The sequence below is a fragment of the Rhincodon typus genome, chromosome 48 (genome assembly GCF_021869965.1).
Source record: "Rhincodon typus isolate 14 chromosome 48, sRhiTyp1.1, whole genome shotgun sequence".
Classification (NCBI taxonomy): domain Eukaryota; kingdom Metazoa; phylum Chordata; class Chondrichthyes; order Orectolobiformes; family Rhincodontidae; genus Rhincodon; species Rhincodon typus.
Window position 1 is genome coordinate 7,710,033 of NC_063379.1, and position 6,146 is coordinate 7,716,178.

General features: G+C 42.0%; 1 pseudogene; it reads left to right on the forward strand.

Annotated features, from left to right (window-relative positions):
• The window catches only part of LOC125488028, a 14,962-nt pseudogene extending 9,679 nt beyond the window's left edge, over positions 1–5,283 (forward strand).
• Positions 5,284–6,146: the final 863 nt, after the last annotated feature.

The following is a 6,146-nucleotide window of genomic DNA, read 5'->3' on the forward strand; positions in this document are numbered from 1 at the left end:
GGTGTAGAGCTGGATGAACACAGCAGGCCAAGCAGCATCAGAGGAGCCGGAAGGCTGACGTTTCGGGTCTCGTCCCTAGTTCAGAAACTGTTATCTCCGACTGCAGTATTGGCAGTTCCTACTATATTTGCCAGTGAGGTCAAAATGTCTAATAAGACATACAACTCGGCCTTTTGGCTAAGATCAAGTTGTTGAGTTGTGAGTCATAAGAGCTATTGAGATCGTCGCTGGATCGTGATTGGATCTTGGAAGACCTGATGGTTGAGCTGACCTGCAATTGGTGGATCTTTATGCTGGTTTTGGCCTAACATCACTTCAGCAAAAAGCCAACCTAGAGCTATGGCCTCAGCAAGCACCCGCGCCCCAGGTCAGGGGATCAGAAACACAGTCAGGGTGACTGTGAAGAAGGTGCACCAGCGATCGGATGTTTTTCGTGAAGAGGGTTCTGCGGGACTGCTGTGGATTCTATTGTGACATCTATTGTCTACAGAATTTCCCCAGTGGTGGGTATTTTGATTTGACTTTCAGGAGTGTCAAGCAATGTGAGCGTATTTCTGAAGGTTTTCGAGGAGAAGGGAGGTGAGGGTCCCCTCTCCATCCTGAATGCAGTGCCATTGTTTATGTTACCTGTGCAGAGGAGTCAGATGGTCACCATTCATATGTACAATTCCCATGTGCCAGCAGTAAATGTTCTGATCTTCCTGGGAAGGTATGTGAAAGTGTAGAGTGCCAGCAGTGATGTGATGGACCCCTTTGGGATCTGGACCAGCAAATGGCAGGTCAAAGTAACCCTGAGGGCAGATGCGGATGGAAACATCCTCCACCCATTGTCCAACTTTGCAATTGGTGGGTGCCGAGGCTACCTGACGTTTGCAGGTCGACCAAAGGTGTGTTGTACCTGCGGGAGGTCAGGGCATGTGGCGGCAGAGTGCAAGGTGACCCTGTGCAGGAACTGTATGGAGGAGGGACACCTGACAAAGGACTTCCAAAAGGCAAAGAACTGTAACCTTTGTGAAAAGTGGGCCACCTCTATAAGATCTGCCCATGACGCTGGGGGGGAGGGCAACGCACATATGCTCAGATGGCAAGTGGGGACAATGTGGGCCAAACAACCCCCCCAAAGGACAGTAAACTGCCACCCTCTGGCTTGGTGTTCAAACTTGTTGAACACCTTACTGAAGTGTGGATAGATCACATCCACAGCCCTGAGCAATCCCCTACGTTACTTCTTCATAAAAAAACTTTAATCAAGTTAGTGAGACAGTATTTCCTATGCACAAAGCCATCTATCCTTCATCAGTCCTGTCTTTCCAAATACATATAAATCCTGCCCCTCAAGATTCCGTACAACAACTTACCCACCACTGATGTCAAGCTCACCGGTCTATAGTTCCCATTCAATTCTAGAGCTAACAGTAATTGCATTGACATGGAGGAAGATTTAGTAGTTAACTTAATGTTTTCAAAAACATTCCAAGTTTTTTTATTCCAGAATATCATTATTTGGGAAGGTGTAATGGCTGAAGGTTTGAACAGGAGTGGTTGAGGCTGCAGGTCATGAGAGGTGACTGTGGTGGGAGATTGTAAGGGCCAGGATGCCAACTGGGTAGATGAAAGGTAGAAGCTGGGATTTGGTGAGCAGGTGTAGGGGAGGCTGTGAGGCAGTGAGTGGTTGAGTGCGACTCTCCACGTACAAGCACTAAACCTCTGAAGGACAGCTGTTGATACGGTGGTGTGCTGTTCCCGAGTCACCAGAGCGAAAAAGGGCACATGTGGGAGCATAGGAATAAGAGTGAGAGTGGTGAGTGAAAGGAACATTTCGGAGTCACAGAGTAGGCAACTGAGAACTCATAAGTCATTTTAAATTAGCTTTTTGTGTTCATGACAAAACTATTATTTAGGTAGGATGCATAGAGAGGAAAATGTATGATCTGTGCCACTTGAGAGTGGTTTACTGATCTCACGGAACAAACAGGCATATGGTGTAAAGTGTATTAATCTGTGTAGTTTGTAGCAACAGTCTTCAGTTCGTGAATTAGGTAGCTCTTCCTCTTGGTGTTTCTCCAGCTTCGTGGCCTCTAAATAAAGCAGGTGCTTGATGAGGACTGTTTCTGGTTGCCAAGCACTAATCCGACTGAGCAACAGTGAAGGGACAGCTCTCGTTCCAGGTCTTCATAGAGTATGATTTGGAGGGGATCTTGCAGGTGGTTCCATGTATCTGATGCCCTTGTCCTTCATGATGATAGAGGTTGCAGGTTTGGAAGGTGCTGTCTAATGAGCCTTGATGAGTTATTGCAGTGATTTTTGTGAATGGCACACACTGCAGTCACTGGGTGTTGATGGTGAAGGGAGTGTTTTGAAGATGGTAGATGGAATGCAAAATGGGATGCTTATTTGACCTGTCAGATGTCAAGCCGTTTCAGTGTTGCTCATCCAGGCAAGTTGGAGATTATTTCATAACATTCCTGACTTGTGCCTTGTAAGTGGTGGATACTTTTTACATCTGTCTATCCTTTTAAGAATATTGTAACTTTCTGACAACATTGTTCATTCTTCTAATCTCCATAGAAAACATGCCCAGTCTCCTCAATTTCTCATTTATAGGACAGTCCCACCAACTCAGCAATCACGTTTAGTGAAAATCCCTATACTCCCTCTAAGGAAGATGTGTTCTTCCTTAGGCCAGAGGATCAGAAGTTCACACAATACTCCCGGTGAGATCTCACCTATATAAAGAAAGCCCAACAGCTGTCATATTATTTGCCTTCTAAATTGCTTTCTGCACCTGCATGTTAATGTTCAGTGCACTGTGAACAGAAATATCTAGGTCCTTTTGGACTTCAACATTTTCTAACTTTTACTGTTTAAGAAATGCTCTGCACTGTTAGGTCTCCAACCAAAGGGGATAACCTCTTAATCATTCACATTCTATTCTACCTCTGTGCTCTTGTCTACTCACTCAGCCTATCTAAGTCCACCTGAAGCCTCTTTGCACCCTCCTCAATGCTTGCAATCCCACTAAGTTTTACGTCATCTGCGAATTTGGAAATATTACAATCGGTCCCCACATCCAAATCATTGTGAACAGCAGCGGCCCAAGCATTGATCCTTCTAGTCTCAGCTTGAGAACCTGAGAATGACTCTGACTCTGGCGTGATCTTACTAAAAGGCGGCATGGCTTGAGGGGCCAGATAGCTCCTTGTTCATGTCTATTATGTCAAGGACCATGTGTCCATTTACAATGAAATGTTTGGATGATGGGGTGGTTGGTTAGAGTTAATGATCCAAGGGAAAAGATCACCAACATTGAAATCTTGATGTTGAGTACAGATTAAAATCAGATGAATATTGTCTACTTTCAAGTGTTTTCTGATAAGATTCAGTTGCTGCACGCAAGTTGATTGAAATAAATCTGCAACATTTTATTGTTAAGTAAATTCTAAATCATGAAATAGTATTGAGAAATTCCTGTAATGACAGTACAGCTAAAATTGAGAACACTTTCTCTCTGTTCCAGTTGAATGTGTTCGGCAGAATTACAAGGAGATACTCTGGGTACAAACTGAAAAACTGAGTGAACACCATCCTAATAAAAGAGAAGGTGAAGAGCTTCCAGCTAGTTGATCGATCCGCTGAGTTAACACTTGTCTCTAATGCACGAGTTTGGACATTCACAGAAGATAAACTGCTGGTAAGAGGCCGAGACCATGAAGTGTTGAGAGAGAAACATCTCCGGAGAGACCTGGACAAAATACAAACTGATCAGTTCCAGAGCAGTTTTTCCCTAGAGAAATTCCACATCTAGGATATGGTAGCAGTGATTGGAGTCCCAGGGATTGGAAAAACATTAATGGTACAAAAGATTGTTTATAACTGGGCGACTGGGAAAATACACCTACAATTTCAATTTGTTTTCAGTTTTAAATTTCAGGATTGAACACTTAACTGTTGAATAAACCTGAGGAACCTGATGCTGGATCAATATCCTTATTTTGGAAATGTTCTGGAAGAACCCAGACAGGTTGCTGTTTATATTTGATGGAATGGATGAATTCAAAAACAATTCTTTTTTTTCCTTCCTTTAACAGTCAGAGAAATGCAGAACCTCGGATCATGTGCACTGATCCCAAATGCTGCTGTGAAGTGTCTGACGTTGTGAATAGTTTAATACAGCACAAGCTGCTCTCAGGATGTTCAGTGCTCGTGATCAGCCGTCTCACTGCGTTCCATTTATTGGAAATGGCTGAGATCAGTATCTGAGCTGAAATCCTAGGATTTGTTGGTGGTGAGCAGAAGAGATATTTCAACAAGCTTTTTTTGAAGATCAGACAGTGGCAGCAGCTGTTTTCAAACATGTGCAGCAGAACGAGATCCTGTACACCATGTGCTATAACCCTTCATACTGCTGGATCCTCGGTCTGTCACTGGGTCCCTTTTTCACAGAAAAAGATAGGAAACGGCAGCAACTTTCTAAGACCATCACCTAACTCTACTCCGGTTATAGTTATAACATTCTGTAAAGCCTTGGCCAAGAGATTGAAGAACACTGTGATGTGTCACTGAAGCTTGGTGAGATGACGTTCACAGGAGTCTCTGAGAAGAAAATTGTGTTTAGGAGTAGAGTTCCTGTCTGGATTCCTGATGGAACCTTTGGAGAGAGATGATTCTATCCACAGTGTGATTTACACATTTCCACATCTCACCATCCAAGAGTTTGTAGCTGCATACACACAATGCCTGACATCAGATCCTGAGGACACCCAGAAGCTCCTCCGTGAAGCCCACAGCAAGGAAGGTGGACAATTTGAGATATTTCTCCATTTTGTTGCTTGTCTCTCTTCCCCACAGGCAGCTCAGCCGTTAGAGGAGTTTCTGGGTCCATTTCTTCATCAAACAACCTGCCAAGTGATTGACTAGGTGAAGGAGAAGGTTAAAGAACAAATTGCAAGCACAGTGAGTGAAACTGATAAACAAAACCCCTGAGCACATTGCATTACCTGTTTGAGTCTCAGATCAAAGAACTAGCTAGGTCCACAACAGGATTTCTAAAAGTGTTTAGGTTTGATGAATTGAGGCTGGCTCCTGTGGACTGTGCAGTCATATCTTATGTTAGTGAATTCTATGACACAATCAAACACCTTGATGTACATGACCACTACATTCATTATGTAGGATTCAAGTATCTGGCTCCTGAACTTCACAAATGCCAAGTGTTAAGGTTGGTTTCTATAGCTGCTGTTCCACTGTTAAACATCATTGGCTAAATTAACATTTTGCTAATATAAGGAAACATGTTTCTTCATGCAAAGAAAGGCAGAGGCACAAATCTTTATAGAAGAAGCAGGGGGATAATGGCAGAGTTGAGAATGGAATCTTTGCAAACAATTGTTGTAAATATTGTAATATTTCCCAGCTTTTAGAAGAGATTCATCATGAAATAATGATCAGACATTTTATTTACATAACAATGCATAGACATGTTGGGAATTTTAAGCATCAATGCAGTTAAAATAATTAAACTAATAATATTTCTCATTAGTTTCTATAAACTGTACACGAGAGAAATTAAGTCCTATATTGCCTGTTATATGGTCAAATGGACTTTTGAAAAATCCTTTCCCTATTTTTCTAAATCAAAGAATTGTTTAATAGAATTGTTGTCAATTATATTTGAATGATGAAATCTGACAATTTTAAAGATTCATTGCAGACCCATCGCAGAGTTGCATCCTGTTTGGCACAGATGTACGGGACAACTAGGGAGATTTTCCACAAGTCCGTGCCTCTGCTGACTTCCAGAAACACTGGTTAAAAAACACCAATATAGGCATTGACTGGTATCTAGGTCTTTGTGTGTGAGGATCAATGGAATCATGGAACTTCCAGAAATTATCTTGAAATAGAGCAATAATTTGGCTTGAAATTAACGTAGGCCCTTTAATTACAATTAAAGCTGGAGTACTGGGTTATTTAAACTTAAACTATCAGAATATCCTGTTATTGAAAACTCCTGGTTAATGTAAAATAACAGTTAATTCTATTTCACAGTGTGGCTTACACTAAAATATTTAATTGAGTAAAATATTGGACAGAGAATAAAGAAAACTGGTTTATTATTTCTGTCAGAGTCATTATTCCAACTATTC